This window comes from Mobula birostris, chromosome X, assembly GCF_030028105.1.
Source record: "Mobula birostris isolate sMobBir1 chromosome X, sMobBir1.hap1, whole genome shotgun sequence".
Lineage (NCBI taxonomy): Eukaryota > Metazoa > Chordata > Chondrichthyes > Myliobatiformes > Myliobatidae > Mobula > Mobula birostris.
Window position 1 is genome coordinate 66,039,627 of NC_092402.1, and position 17,401 is coordinate 66,057,027.

The window sequence follows — 17,401 nt, forward strand, 5'->3', positions numbered from 1 at the left end:
CTGGAATACATTCTTTCCACTTATTATCATTCTTTTTAATTAATTGACCATCGTGCCGTTTTCTTGGTGTTGCATCACATTAACACTGAGTTAATACATGTTGTACTTACCTTAAAACCCTGTTCCATAACAGTAACAAAATTAAGACACTAAGGGAAATCAAAGTCACTTCCTAGTTAGATTGTACAATTAAAATGTCACAATATTTTTTCAATATATGCCTTACAGTCTGTCAGTAACATTCTACTGCCTAGCTGTTGATTGAGAAGAGACTGATGGACCTGTAGTTAGCCAGATTGGATTTGTTCTGCTTTTTATGGGCAGGACATACCTGGTCTCTCATCATCAGGTAGGGGCCGGTGTCCTTGTTGTCCTGAAACAGCTTGACTAGATATGCATGACTTTTGCTTAATCCAGCAAGTTTATGCACAGTAAGTTCCCACAGAAATGTTTTCCAGTGATGATGGTTGGGGGTAAATATTGGCCTCGGGACATCTGAGAGACTGATGTCTGTACAAAACAGGACTTCAGTTCAACAGTTCAAAGGACCTTCGTACTGGGTCAACTGCTTAGTTCTCTGGAGCACAAGTTGAATCCTCAGTCTCCCCACTGAATGCAGGATATCTACCCACTGAGCCCTTGGTGTGGATGCTGGGGAAGGGGGGGGGGTTACAAGAGGTTTGGAAGTACGAAACTAGACCATATAGGTATAGGATGGGGAGGGAGAGACATGGAGGGAGTCTGAGGGACAGTTCAGTTATGCAGTGGGTAGAGCCACTACCTGACAACTCCAGAGACCTAAGTTCAATCCTGACATCCGACACTGTCCATGTGGAGTTTGCATGTTCTCCCTGTGACCACGTGGGTTTTTTCATGTTTTTCCATTTTCCTCCCACAACCCATACATGTGGGTCAGTGGGTTAATTGATCACTGCAAACTGTCCCTAGTGTAGGGATGAAGGGTTGAATCTGAGGGGAGCTGATGAGAGTGTGGGGAGAGAAAACAAGATCAGTGTAAATGAGTGGTTGGCTGCACGGACTCAATTTGTATTTCTCTGAGCCTGAGGAAGAAATTTCTTCACCCAGAGGGGGTGTTTGGAATCTGGAACACACTGCCTGAAGGAGTGGTGAAGGCAGAGACTCTCACAGCATTTAAGAAGTATTCAGATGAGCATTTGACTCGCCACTGTATTGAAGTTTATGGATCAAGTGCTGGGAAATTGGATTAGAGTAGATGGGCAGTTAATGGGCAGCATGGACATGATGGGCCAAAGGGCTTGCTTTCATGTTTTGGGAGAATTGGAAACTGGTTTTGTGCAAGATGAAGGTGAGAAATGAATCAGTATACATATATGTTTATCTGTCTTGTCTCTCCCTTCCCTCCCCCACCCCCACTTCAAAGACGCTGCAGGTTGTCTGAGTTCCACCAGCAGCTTGTGTATAGCTCCAGATCCCAGTGTCTGCAGTCTTCTGTGTGTCACCTTATATGTTTATCTCTATCCACTAGAGGTCCCCTAAAACCCTCACTAATTTTTATAGATGCACCGTAGAAAGCATTCTTCTAGGGTGAATCACAACCTGGTATGGAAGTTGTCCCGTCCGAGACCGAAAGAAGCTGCAGAAAATCATGAACACAGCCCAGCACATCACACAAACCAATCTTCCGTCCTTGGACTCACTTTACACCGCACACTGTCGGAGCAGTGCTGCCAGGATAATCAAGGACACGACCCACCCAGCCAACACACTTTTCATCCCTCTTCCCTCCGGGAGAAGGCTCAGGAGCTTGAAGACTCGTATGGCCAGATTTGGGATCAGCTTCTTTCCAACTGTGATAAGACTGCTGAACGGATCCTGACCCGGATCTGGGCCGTACCCTCCAAATATCTGGACCTGCCTCTCGGTTTTTTTTGCACTACCTTACTTCCCATTTTTCTGTTTTCTATTTATGATTTATAATTTAAATTTTTAATATTTACTATCGATTTGTACTTCAAGGAGCGTGAAGCGCAGAATCAAATATCACTGTGATGATTGTACACTCTAGCATCAATTGTTCGGTGACAATAAAGTAAAGTTAATTGTTAAAGTAAAAGTAAAGGCCAACTGTCACTTACTCTGCATTCCACCTGGCATTCAAACAGACATTTTGTTTCTGGGGCTGTTCCAGGGAACGATGAAAAGGGCTTAAAGCCCAATCCCCTCCTGCTAAAAGAGTAAGCAAACTGCAAGATGTGTTCTGTTTATTGACCGTTACAATTTACTGTCTGTCAAAACAGCAGCACAACTAATTCACCACCGCTCGAGCTGACCTCAAAATGGTGGAATTCCACTCCATTTCCTGTCATCTGTCAGTTATTATTAAGAATTGATGCTGGCCAATTAGCATTTCTTGATTTCACTTAATTCACCCCACTGCAGGCTGTGAATCTTGTATGCTGTAATTTGTACTTGCACAAGAAAATGTTGTCGGACAATACAGTAGAGAAGGTTCAGCCTCAGCTGGCTGATAACTGGAGCTTTTCTGCAGTCAGTCCGCATTTCAAGGTTACCAAAGTAATTAATCTTTGAATGTGACAGCATGCCGTGTTTCTTCTGCACCCATACTTGTCAATGATTCCCCCAGTTTCCCAGCAAACTCACACTTGGAGTATTGTGTTCATTTCTTGTTACTTAATTATAGGAAGGATGTGGAAGGTTTAGAGAGGGTGCAGTAGAGATTTACAGGATGCTGCTTGGATTAGAACTAGAGCTTTTCTCTTTGGAGCGAAGGAGGATAAGAGGTGACTTGATAGACACAAGAGATTCTGCAGATGCTGGAAATTTAGAGTTACGGACACATTATACTCAATTCGATATAGCTTAGGAGCCTAAGACTTTTGCACAATGAGGTAATTTTGTGTATTGCACTGTAATGCTGCACTAAAAAACAGATTTCATGACATATGTGAGTGATGATAAACCTGAATCTGATATGGGTTTCTATTGTGGACTGAGAGTGGGAAGAGAGCAGGAAGAGGGGATTCATGGTTAGGAAAAGGGGAAGGGAGAGGGGAGGGAGTGGGAAGCACCAGCGAGACATGCTGTAATGAATTGAATTGAATTGAATGAATGATCTTTATTGTCATTGAAACTCTGTTTGGCTTCCTCTCAGGCAATTAAATAAAGCCATAGGTAAAAACAAGACAGTAATAGAAAAACAGTATTAAATAGATAAACATAGAACATAGAATAGTACAGCACAGTACAGTCCCTTCGGCCCACATTGTTGTGCTGACCCTCAAACCCTGCCTCCCATATAATCCCCCACCTTAAATTCCTCCATATACCTGTCTAGTAGTCTCTTAAACTTCACTAGTGTATCTGCCTCCACCACTGACTCAGGCAGTGCATTCCACACACCAACCACTCTCTGAGTAAAAAACCTTCCTCTAATATCCCCCTTGAACTTCCCACCCCTTACCTTAAAGCCATGTCCTCTTGTATTGAGCAGTGGTGCCCTGGGAAAGAGGCACTGGCTATCCACTCTATCTGCTCCTCTTAATATCTTGTACACCTCTATCATGTCTCTTCTCATCCTCCTCCTCTCCAAGGAGTAAAGCCCTAGCTCCCTTAATCTCTGATCATAATGCATACTCTCTAAACCAGGCAGCATCCTGGTAAATCTCCTCTGTACCCTTTCCAATGCTTCCACATCCTTCCTATAGGGAGGCGACCGGAACTGGACACAGTACTCCAAGTGTGGCCTAACCAGAGTTTTATAGAGCTGCATCATTACATCGCGACTCTTAAACTCTATCCCTTGACTTATGAAAGCTAACACCCCATAAGCTTTCTTAACTACCCTATCCACTTGTGAGGCAACTTTCAGGAATCTGTGGACATGTACCCCCAGATCCCTCTGCTCCTCCACACTACCAAGTATCCTGCCATTTACTTTGTACTCTGCCTTGGAGTTTGTCCTTCCAAAGTGTACCACCTCACACTTCTCCAGGTTGAACTCCATCTGCCACTTCACAGCCCACTTCTGCATCCTATCAATGTCTCTCTGCTCTACGTAAGTAGCAGAAAATAAGTTGCAACAGCACCAGAATATCACAGTAATGCACAAAGTGCCGTTAGTGCAAGTATTTGAGTCCTTGTGTGTGCTCACAGTTTCAGTCATTGTTCTGTGGGAGTGGTGTGATGGAGGCCACAGCTCTGGGATAGAAGCTGTTCCTCAGTCTATTTGTTCTGGCTTTTAGTGTCCGGAACCTTTTGCTGCATGGCAGCAGGTCAAACAGGGAGTGGCCGGGGTGTGTGGTGTCTCTGGTTTTGCTGATTGCTTTCCTCCTGAGTCTGCTGGAATAGATGGTGTCCAGTCCTGGGAGCTCCATCCTGACAATTCGCTGGGCCGCCTTCACCACGCGATGCAGGTCTTGTCGCTCAGCGGCTGTGCGGCTGGCATATCACACTGTGGCGTTGCTGGTCAGGATGGTTTCAATTGTGCTTCTGTAAAAGTTAAGCAACAGCTTTTGTGGGAGTTTGGCCTGTTTCAGCTTTCTGAGGAAGGAGAGTCTTTGTTGTGCCTTTTTTACAAGCAGCGAGGTGTTGGTGGTCCATGTCAGCCAATGATCAGTAAATCAATTGTTTGGAATCAAATGACTTTGCCTGGTGTCTCTGGGCTGGGTGTGTCTGCACCTGCACCACCTCCTGCCCCTGGCAGTCCTTCTCTGCCACCTGTCCCACACCCCTCCCGTGGTGAACACCCTTGTCATTCCCAACATAGTTTGCTCCTGCCAGGTTTACAAACTTGCTGTCTGCTCCATGTTGACAAATACAGTACTGTGCAAAAGTCTTAGGCACCCTAGCTATATATATGTGCCTAAGACTTTTGCATAGCATCTACGGAGAGGAATAAAGAGTTGACATTTTGGGCCAAGACCCTTCATCAGGACTGGAAAGGAAAGGGGAAGAAGGGGGCTCCTTTCCCCTTCCTTTCCAGTCTTGATGAAGGGTCTCAGAACAAAATGTTGACTCTTTATTCCTCTCCATAGATGCTGCCTGACCTGCTGAGTTCCTCAGCATTTTATGTGTGAGACTTGGTAGAGATGTGTAAGATTATAAGAGGTGTAGAATGGACATCTAGCACCTTTTTACCCAGGGTGGCAACAGCCATTACCAAAGGACATCTGGTTAAGGTGGGTGGAAGAAAGTTTAGGGGAGTTGTCAGAGGCATTTTTTTTGCAGAGTGGTAAGTGCATGAAACTTACTGCTGAGGATGATACAATAGTTCAAAGCTCAAAGTTGAAAGTAAAGTTATTCACAAAGTACATATGTGTCACTATATACCACCCCTTTTGGACAATCACAGTAAGTACTAAGAAACAACAGAATCAATGAATAACCACACATGACAGAGACGAACAACCAATGTGCAAAAGACAACAAACTGCAAATATAAAGAAAGGAAATAATAAATAAATAAACAAACAATAAGATGTTGAGAACACGAGTTGTCGAGTCCTTAAATAGGTTGTGGAATCAGAACAGTGTTGGGGTGAGTGAAGTTATCTGTCTGGTTCAAAAGCCCGATGGTTAGAGCAGTCTTTCACTGATTCTATTAAGATTATAGGATTTACTGAGTATGCCTGCAAGAAAATGAACCTCAGGGTTGTATATAGTACATGTATATTCTTTGATAATACATTCACTTTGAACTTTGAGGGGTAGTAACTGTCCCTGAACCTGGTGGTGAGGACTTGAGGCTCCTGTACCACCTTCTTGATGGCAGAACCAAGAAGACACATTTCCTGGATGGTGGGAGTCCATGATAATGGATGCCACTTTCCTGTACCAGCACTGCCTGTAGATGTGCTCAGTGGTGGGGAGGGCTTTACCAGTGATGGACTGGATGTTTCCCACTACCTTTTGTAGATGTTTCTGTTTGAGGGCATTGGTGTTCTCATACTAGGCCGTGATGCAATCAGTCAGTATTCTCTCCACTATGCATCTATAGGAGTTTGTCAAAGTTTTAGCTGACATGCCGAATCTGTGTACGACTCTTAGACAGACACGTGGATGACAAAAAAATGGAGATTGTGTAGGGAGGAAGGGTTAGATTGATCATCATAGGCTTAAGAGCCTGTACTCTGCTGTACTGATCTACATTCTGTGTTCTCTGACTCAAGCTCTGTAATTTGCTTTGCAAACAATGGACACAACGATGCCAGGCTGACACACTTGGGTCTGTGCTAGTTCATCAGTGGAACTGTATGAACATAGAACATAGAAAACCTACAGCACAATACAGGCCATTCGGCCCACAATGCTATGCCGAACATGTACTTACTTTAGACATTACCTAGGGTTACCCATAGCTCTCTATTTTTCTAAGTTCCATGTACCTGTCCAGGAGTCTCTTAAAAGACCCCATCGTATCTGCCTCCACCACTGTTGCCAGCAGCCCATTCCACACACTCACCACCCTCTGTGTAAAAAACTTACCCCCGACATCTCCTCTGTACCTACCTCCAAGCACCTTAAAACTGTGCCCTCTCGTGCTAGCCATTTCAGCCCTGGGAAAAAGCCTCTGACTATCCACACAATCAATGCCTCTCATCATCTTATACACATTATAGAGTACGTTATAGGGTTTCAGAAATGAAGAAAAAAATGCACCGCTTTTATGCTGAAACCTGCTTCACTTGCAATCTGAGTCATGGGCCTTTCGACATGAACCAATCAGTCAGCAAGGTTGGTGGGGAGTGCCTTTGTGAAAGCTCATCTCCATTAACCAATCTGCCTGATAAAGTCAGCGGTTTCCTCCTGCGCCATAGTAACAAGTTCCAGTTTATTGCAATTGGCACACATGCGCAGAGTATAAACAGCATGAAAATTAACTCCTTGCAGCTGCAGCACAGTACATCATAAACATGATAAACATAAGTTAATGTCAACTTAAATTAACATAAATTATATATAACTTGCATAACAAAATAAACGTAATGATACCAGTGCAAGTTGAGAGAGAGAAAGAAGTATAGTCTGAAGTAGTGTTAGGGTTTTCTGGTTGGTTCCAGAACCTGATGGCAGTGGGGAAGAAGCTGTTGTTGAACTTTGAGGTGTGGGTCTTCAGTCTCCTGTACCTCCTGCTTGATGGAAGTATTTAAAAAATGGCATGGTCTGGATGGTGGGGGTACCTGATGATAGGAGTCACCTTCCTGAGACATCACCTCTTGTAAATGTCCTTGCTGTACCTGTGATGGAACAGGTTGCATCCACCACTCTCTATAGCCTCTTGCACTCCTAAGTCCACTGCTCTCACAGTGCTTATGTACAAAGCTATGCAGTGAGCTAAACACCTTCTGAAAGATCACCTGAGATGGAAGCAGGTTTTTAATGAGATCTTACTTGTGAAACTGCAGAAAGTTAAGAAAAATGCGTATTAAGTTCAATACAGAATCGCCATGCGCCTGAATATACTAATATTGTTAATTTTTTTGGCAATCAGTGTTAACCAAGGTAATACACAAACACAATGCTCCATATCTATATCATTTAAACAATAGTAGACTGCGCCTCTAGAAGCCAGAACACTTTGTGTTGGAGTTTCCATACCAGACTGTGAAGCAACCAGTCAGAATGACTATTCGACCATGTACCCCCACCCCCTCCCCCTGACCCATTACCAGTACATCGGTGCTCACCCCATCCTCCCAGTGATAAAGTTCTCTTGTCCTTACCCCATCATCCTCCACAACTTCTGTCATCTCCAAAGGAATCCTACCACTAAACATATCTTACCTTCCCCCCACTGCTCTCACAGGGATCACTCACTCTGTGGTTCCCTTGTCCATTCGTCCCTCCCCACTATTCTTCCTTCCAGCACTTATCCCTGCAAGCACCCAAAGTGCTGTACCTGCCTATTCACCACCTGCCTGGCCTCCATTCAGGGCTTCAAACAGTCCTCACACGTGAGGGAACACTTCACCTGAAAATCTGCTGGGGTCATCTATTGTGTCCAGTGCTCCCAATGCACCCTCCTCTACATTGGTGAGACCTGTCGTAAATTGGGGGACTGCTCCGTTGAGCACCTCCGCTCCATCCGCTACAAGCAGAACTTCCCAGTGGCCAAGCATTTTAATTCCGATTCTCATTTCCATTCTGACATGTCGGTCCATGGCTTCCTCGTGCCAAGATGAGGCTACCTTCAGGGTGGAGGAGCAACACCTTGTATTCCATCTGCATACATTCCAACCTGATAGCATTAATATTGATTTGTCCTTCTGGTTAAAAAAAACTCCCCCCCCCCCCCCACCCCGTTTCCTCTATTTCCCACTCTGACCTTTCTACCTCGTCTCACCTACCTATTCCCCACGGTGACCCTCCTATGATCCACTCTCGTCTCCTATCTTCTCCAGCCCTTGACCTTTCCCACCCACCTGGCTTCACCTATCACTTTCCAGCTAGGTTCTTTCACCTCCCCCCATCTTTTTATTCTGACATCTTTGGCCCAAAATGTCAACTGTTTATTCATTTCCATAGATGCTGCCTGACCTGCTGAGTTCCTCCAGCATCTTGTGTGTGTTGCTTTAGAATGCTTTCCACTGTGAGTCTGTAGACGTCTGTCAGTCTTTGATGACGAGCTGAATCTTCTTTAACTTCTAAGCCACAGTTCTGAAATGCAAGTTCTGATTGTTGAACACACTGTCTTAAAGGTACTAAATAATGAAATGTTAATTTTATTCACTGGTATCCTTTAAAGTCCTTGTCTACCTGCCAAAAGATGATTAAAGTACCCAGCTGCTTACTGTGACCACAACGTGTACAGTTGGCATGTGGTGTGCTACGGGTAATATAATGCAAACTGCAATTCCAACAATGTTACTGAAGGCAGCTGTACACTCAGCTGTCGCAGGGACTGGCTGAATCCTTCTTGTCTATTTGTCAATGGTGTCCATACAAACTAGCTTCTTTTTCGATCCTGATGCATCAAATATTTGAACAGTGAGTCCTTGTGACTGTGGACTGGTGACTTGTAATAGAATTCAAACAAAGAATGAACCTACTGCTGAAGTTAGCTGAACACATTTCTGACCCTGACCTCTTCTTTACCAACAGACCTGACATTTGTTCATCTGACTCCATGGTGGGTTATGTCTGAGCATCTTGGAAGATTTTACGACATGAGGCAGGACCTAATGATAAATTCTATCTGTTGCAGGTTAACCCCTGGGTATGAGAGATGAGGAGAACCGAGAGAAAGAGGAAGCAGGAACACCATGGGATATTTTATAAGCAACTGTAAAAGCAAACAGGGTTTTGTTTTAATGCCACATCCATAAACACTGGAGCATAGCCTCAGTCTGAATTTTGTGCTCAAATCTCAGAAGTAAGGCCTGGGCCCCACAACCTTTTAATTCTTGGGCGAGAGAGTGACTCAAGTCATGCCTCTGCTCTTTAAGAACAAAAAACTGGGAAGGATGGGCTCTAATGAAATATAATCAGCCTGGAATGCTAACTGGGTCTCCCTCCACACATACTAAGCAATTCCTGCATTTTCTATTTTTACTTTAGATTTTGAGCATCTGCTTCAAAGTATTTCTAGCACTGGATTGCAGTAAGGGTTATTCTAACAAGCCAAGAGTCAAAAGAGAGCAATTAGTTTCACTTCAGATTCTAACCTTTACGATTAAAAGCTCTAATTTTTCATCCATTGCAAATGTAACAATACAATTCAGCTTGATATGCTGAATGTATGATAATAAAATTCGTCTCATTTGCTTGTGTATAATGTCAGGCAATTGACCTGCATCCACATTGAAGTTCACTGTTAACCAAGCTAATTTCTATAGGAATTTTAAAATGCGAACACGAGGAAATCAGCGGATGCTGGAAATTCAAGCAACACACATCAAAGTTGCTGGTGAACGCAGCAGGCCAGGCAGCATCTCTAGGAAGAGGTACAATCGACGTTTCAGGCCGAGACCCTTTGTCAGGACTAACTGAAGGAAGAGCTAGTAAGAGGTTTGAAAGTGGGAGGGGAGGGGGAGATCCGAAATGATAGGAGAAGACAGGAGGGGGAGGGATGGAGCCAAGAGCTGGGAAGGTTGATTGGCAAAAGGGATACGAGGCTGGAGAAGGGAGAGGATCATAGGACAGGAGGCCTAGGGAGAAAGAAAGGGGGAGGGGAGCCCAGAGGATGGGCAAGGAGTTATAGTGAGAGGGACAGAGTGAGGAAAAAAGGGGCAAGTAAATAAATAAATAAATAAATAAATAAGGGTTGGGGTATGAAGGGGAGGTGGGCATTAACGGAAGTTAGAGAAGTCAATGTTCATGCCATCAGGTTGGAGGCTACCCAGACAGAATATTCTCCAGCCTCGTATCCCTTTTGCCAATCACCTGTCCAGCTCTTGGCTTCATCCCTCCCCCTCCTGTCTTCTCCTATCATTTCGGATCTCCCCCTTCCCCTCCCACTTTCAAATCTCTTACTATCTCTTCCTTCAGTTAGTCCTGACAAAGGGTCTGGCCCGAAACGTCGACTGTACCCCTTCCTATAGATGCCGCCTGGCCTGCTGTGTTCACCAGCATTTTTTGTGTGTGTTGCTTCTATAGGAATTGAACAGCAGACCTTTTGAAGAAAAGGGCTTGCAGTTAACTTGGGGGTTAGCTTGATGAACTGGCCTCATTGGATCTTACAGCTTATCTTAGATTACTCTTGGTGCCAGGTGTAGTGTGAGGGGCAGTTGGTAATATTTCACTGTTTTGCTTTCTTAGGTGTCTAGGGTGATTCTAAATAACAAGAGCATCAAGAACTTACATTTGTAAAGCACCTTTAACATGGCAAAATGCCTGATGGTGCTTTGCAGAATTGTTATCAAACAAGATCTGCCATATGTCATGTCAGGAGATATTAGGTACAGATGAACACATGCTCACTCAAAGGGAGGTGAAGAGGTTTCAGGAGAAAATTCCAGAACTTAGTACCTCAGCAACTGAAGGCACAGCTGTTGGTGGTGGAGTCAGTTGTCAAGGGGTGCACATCGAACATGGAACAGTACAGCACAGGAACAGGCCTAACCAGTTTTTTAATACAGCTGCAACATGACTTCCTGACTCTCATACTCAATGCCCTGACTGACAAGCATGCAAGCACTTTCTTTACTGACTTGTCTCCTTCTGCAAGATGGTGCTGGTGAACCACAGCTACGTTCTGTGGGCTACATATAATACTTCTAAATATACCTCTTTTGAACTACGCTCACTGCCATCTGCATTATGTAATTTCCCTTTAAGCAATGTACTTTTAAATCAACTTAATGATCTACAGATTTGACAATCTTCTGAAGGACTCTGTGGATTTATTTTAACTCTCTAGCAAACAGGTATGACACCTTTAAGCGGGTAAAGGTTTATCGCCATGCCAGAAGCAAGGTGGGGGGGGGGAGGTAACTCCAAACCAAGCTGAAACAGAGGAATGAGACCCCCTCAACCCAGCATTTTGTTAGAAAATGTGCAGTTGCTGGAGAACAAATTTGAGAAACCGAGGGCAAGATTGCTGTATAGGAGAGAAATGAGAGATTGTTGTGTTCTATATTTGAATGAGACGTGGCTTACTCCCAGCATGCCAGATATGGCGATCAGACCTGAAGGCCTCTGATTCACTGAATTGACTGAACTGCTGATTTGGAAAAGGCAAAAGGTGGAGGTGTGTGTTTCATGATAAACTCTCGGTGGTGCTCCGATGTGGCAGTTTTGTCAAAATCGTGTTCCCCTGACCTTGAATACCTGTTAAATGCTGTCCATTCTATTACCTAGTGAGTTCTCCTCCATAATTCAGAACGCAGTTTACATACAAGCAGTGGTCAACTATAATAAAGCTCTTGAGACACTGCATGATGCCGTTTCCAATCAAGGAACAGTTCATCCCGACGCATTTCAAATCATAGAAGGGGACTTCAACCAGGCTCATTTGAAGAAAACCCTGCCCAATTACCATCAGCATATAACCTGCAGCACCAGAGGTCCCGACGCACTAGACCACTATTATACTAAGATAAGACCATATGATAGAGGAGCAGAATTAGCCTATTTGACCCTTCAAGTCTGCTCCGCCATTTCATCACAGCTGATCCAATTTTCCCCTCAGCCACAATCTCCTACCTTCTTCCCATATCATTTCATGCCTTGACCAATCAAGAATCTATCAACCTCTACCTTAAATATTCATAATGACTTAGGGATTGATGGCTGAGGGATTGGAGCAGGGGGCAGGGATTCAGATTTCTGGATCATTGGGACCTCTTTTGGGGCAGGAGTGACCTGTACAAAAAGGACAGGTTGCACTTGAATCCCAGGGGGACCAATATCCTGGTGGGGAGGTTTGCTAAGGCTATTGGTGACAGTTTAAACTAGAATTGCTGGGGGGGTGGGAACCGAACTGAAGAGACAGAGGAAGAGGCAGTTGGCTCACAAATAGAGAAAGGTTGTAGACAGTGCGAGAGGGAGGATAGGCAGGTGATCGAGAAGGGATGCACTCAGACCAATGGTTTGAGATGTGTCTATTTTAATGCAAGGAGTATTATGAACAAAGCGGATGAGCTTAGAGCGTGGATCAGTACTTGGAGCTATGATGTTGTGGCCGGTACAGAGACTTGGATGGCTCAGGGGCAGGAATGGTTACTTCGAGTGCCAGACTGTAAATGTTTCAGAAAGGACAGGGAGGGAGGGAAAAGAGGTGGGAGCGTGGCACTGTTGATCAGAGATAGGAGGAAGACATGGAGGGATTGTCTACGGAGTCTCTGTGGGTGAAGTTAGGAACAGGATAACTCTACTGGGTCTTTTTTATAGACCACCCAATAGTAACAGGGACATCAAGGAGCAGATAGGGAGACAGATTCTGGAAAGGTGTAATAATAACAGGGTTATTGTGGTGGGAGATTTAAATTCCCCAAATATTGATTGGCATGCCCCTAGAGCGAAGGGTTTAGGTGGGGTGGAGTTTGTTAGGTGTGTTCAAGAAGGTTCTCGACACAATAGGTAGATAAGCCTACAAGATGAGAGGCTGTACTTGATCTGGTATTGGGAAATGAACCTGGTCAGGTGTCAGGTCTCTCAGTGGGAGAGCATTTTGGAGATAGTGATCACAATTCTATCTCCTTTACCATAGCATTGGAGAGGGATAAGAACAGACAAGTTAGGAAAGCGTTTAATTGGAGTAAAGGGAAATATGAGGCTATCAGGCAGGAACCTGGAAGCATAAATTGGAAACAGATGTTCTCAGGGAAATGTACGGAAGAAATGTTGAGAATTTTCAGGGGATATTTGCGTGAAGTTCTGCATAGGTATGTTCCAATGAGACAGGGAAAGGATGGTAGGGTACAGGAACCGTGGCGTACAAAGGCTCTTGTAAATCTAGTCAGGAAGAAAAGAAGAGCTTATGAAAGGTTCAAAAAGCTAGGTAATGATAGAGAGCTATAAGGCTAGCAGGAAGGAGCTCAAGAAAGAAATTAGGAGAGCAAGAAAGAGCCATGAGAAGGCCTTGGTGGACAGGATTAAGGAAAACCCCAAGGCATTCTACAAGTATGTTAAGAGCAAGAGGATAAGACGTGAGAGAATAGGACCAATCAAGTGTGGCAGTGGAAAAGTGTGTATGGAACTGGAGGAGATAGCAGAGGTACTTAATGAATACTTTGCTTCAGTATTCACTCTGGAAAAGGATCTTGGTGATTGTAGGGATGACTTGCAGCAGATTGAAAAGCTTGAGCGTGTAGATATTAAAAAAGAGGATGTGCAGGAGCTTTTGGAAAGCATCAGGTTGGATAAATCACCAGGACCAGAGGAGTTGTACCCCAGGCTATGGTGGGTGGTGAGGGAGGAGACTGCTGAGCCTCTGGCGATGATCTTTGCATCATCAATGGGGACTGGAGAGGTTCCGGAGGATTGGAGGGCTGGGGATGTTGTTCCATTATTCAAGAAAGGGAGTAGAGATAACCCAGGAAATTATAGATCAGTGAGTCTTACTTCAGTGGTTGGTAAGTTGATGGAGAAGATCCTGAGAGGCAGGATTTATGAACATTTGGAGAGGCATGATATGATTAGGAATAGTCAGCATGGCTTTGTCAAAGGCAGATCGTGCCTTACGAGCCTGATTGAATGTTTTGAGGATGTGACTAAACACATTGATGATGGTAGAGCAGTAGATGTAGTGTATATGGATTTCAGCAAGGCATTTGACAAGGCTTATTGAGAAAGTAAGGGGGCATGGGATCCAAGGGGAAATTGCTTTGTGGATCCAGAACTGGCTTGCCCACAGAAGGAAAAGAGTGGTTGTAGACGGGTCATATTCTGCATGGAGGTCAGTGACCAGTGGTGTGCCTCAGGGATCTGTTCTGGGACCTCTACTCTTCGTGATTTTTATAAATGACCTGGATGAAGAAGTGAAGGGATGGGTTAGTAAATTTGCTGATGACACAAAGGTTGGGGGAGTTGTGGATAGTGTGGAGGGCTGTCAGAAGTTACAGTGGGACATTGATAGGAGGCAAAAATGGGCTGAGAAGTGGCAGATGGAGTTCAACCCAGATAAGTGTGAGGTCGTTCATTTTGGTAAGTCAAATATGATGATAATATAGTATTAATGGTCAGACTCTTGGCAGTGTGGAGGATCAGAGAGATCTTGGGGTCCGAGTCCATAGGACACTCAAAGCTGCTGCGCAGGTTGACTCTGTGGTTAAGAAAGTATACGGTGCATTGGCCTTCATCAGTCGTGGGATTGAATTTAGGAGCTGAGAGGTAATGTTGCAGCTATATAGCAGCCTGGTCAGACCTCACTTGGAGTACTGTGCTCAGTTCTGGTCGCCTCACTACAGGAAGGATGTGGAAACCATAGAAAGGGTGCAGAGGAGATTTACAAGGATGTTGCCTGGATTGGGGAGCATGCCCTATGAGAATAGGTTGAGTGAACACAGCTTTTTTTTCTTGGAGCGATGGAGGATGAGAGATGACCTGATAGAGGTGTATAAGATGATGAGAGGCATTGATCGTGTAGATAGTCAGAGGCTTTTTCCCAGGGCTGAAATGGCTAGCACGAGAGGGCACAGTTTTAAGGTGCTTGGAAGTAGGTACAGAGGAGATGTCAGGGGTAAGAGTTTTATGCAGAGAGTGGTGAGTGTGGTGGGTATGTGGAATGGGCTGCCGGTGACAGTGGTGGAGGTGGATATGATAGGGTCTTTTAAGAGACTCCTGGATAGGTACATGGAGCTCAGAAAAATAGAGGGCTATGGGTAACCCTAGGTAATTTCTCAGGTAACGACATGTTCAGCACAGCTTTGTAGGTTGAAGGGCCTGTATTGTGCTGTAGGTTTTCTATGTTTCTCTGACTTGGCTCCACAGCTGCCTGTGGCAACGAGTTTCACAGATTCACCACTCCCTGGCTAAAGAAATTCCTCTTCATCTCCGTTCTAAAAAGACACCCATCTCTTCTGAGGCTGTATTCTTTGGTCCTGGACTCTTATCACTGTGGCAGGTAGGTAGGCCTCTGCGCTTGTGTGGTATCCCTCTCTTTCGATGAACGTCAGTGATATCGTAGGATGTTATTGTGGTTCTGCATTTATGGATTGGACTATTGCAATATGAACTGGACTTTTTCAGACTTGTGGGTTTTATATTCTGATTTTTTTTTATCACCCATTCCTTCTCTGGTTTGTTGTGTGGGGGGAGGGTGTTTGGGGGTTGATGTTTATTGTGTTCTGTTAGTTTTTTAAAGCGGGGGAGGGGCTTTTTTTGGCAGTCAATGTTCCTGTTCCGTTTTATGCGGGGTGGGGGGGGAGGCTTTGGGGAGGTTGATGATTGGGAGACCCTTCTTTTTTTGTACAGAGGAGTGGGGTGGTTGATGTTTCTCTCTGAACGACTTTCACGTTCTTTCTGTTTCGTGGAAATCTGGAGAATACGAATTTCAGACCTGTATATGGATACGTGCTTTGATAATAAATGAACCTTTGAACCTATTGTTCCTTGCCCAGACCACATTTTGCAAAACCGGATCACTTGGCTGTCTTCCAAAGGATAAAGAACAAAGTTCTATTAGGACAGCAAACTGTGGTTGTGAAAGAGAGAGGAGTGGCTTTGGGATTGCTTCAAGTCAGTGGACTGGGCCATGTTCAAGGACTCATCTGTGGATCTGAATGAATACACCATGGTTGTCATGGACTTCATAAAAATGGTTGTAGATGAGTGTGTCCCCATAAAATTATTCAGCATCTTCCCCAACCAGAACCCTGAATGAACCATGAGATCCGCAAACCACTGAGGGCCAGATCAGAGACATTCAAGTCTGGTGACCAAGAAAGTTTCAAGAGTTCCAGGTACGATCGCCTTCTCATGGATGAAGTGGCAATTCCAGACCAAATTTGAATGAACAAAGGAGGCTCGACAGCTGTGTCAGGGCTTGAATTCTATCACCTCTTACAAAGTGAAATCAAGTGACATAGGCGACAACAAGGCTTCACTTCCAGATGAGCTCAATGCGTTCTATGCTCGGTTTAACTGACAAAAAATGGAGGAACCATCACAAACTCCCATAGTCCCCGATGATCCCAATTTCAGTCTCTGAGGCTGATGTGCGAGCAGCCTTCAAGAGGGTGAACTGTGAAAAGCATCCAGCCCAGATGGAGTACCTGGCCAAGTACTAATGCCCTGTGCTGATAAACTGGATAGATTGTTCATTGAGATCTTTAACGTCTAGATTCGGCAGTCTGAGATACCCACTTGCTTCAAGTAGGTTTCAATTTTACCAGTGCCTAAGAAGAATAATTTCTGGGTCATTGGCATCTCCTCAGGGGAACTATGACTTGTACAAAAAGGATGGGTTACACCTGAGCCTGAGGAGGCCAATATCCTTGTGGGCGGGTTTGCTAGAGCTGTTCGGGAGGGTTAAACTAATTTAGTAGGAGATGGGAACCAGAGTGATAGGGCTGAGGATGGGGCAGTTGGTATACAAACAGAGGCGGTGTGCAGTGAGACTGCTAACAAGGACATGCTGATGATAAGTAAAAATTGCAGTCAATGGGATGATCTGCAATGTAAAAGGAGGACAAAATCAAAAAGGCTAATTAATATAGGATTTAAGGTGTTATATTTGAATACACACAGTACATGGAATAAGGGAGATAAACTTGTAGCACAATTAGAGATTGCCATGTATGATGTTGTGTGCATCACTGGAAGATTATAGCTGGGAGCTTAACATCCAAGGATACACAACGTATCAAAAGGACAGGCAGATAGGCAGAGGGGGTGGCGTGGCTCTGTTGGTAAAAAATGAAATCAAATCCTGAGGAAAAATGTGACATAGGGCTGGAACATGTAGAATTGTTATGGGTGGAGCTAAGAAACTGCAAGGGTAAAAGGACCCTCATGGAAG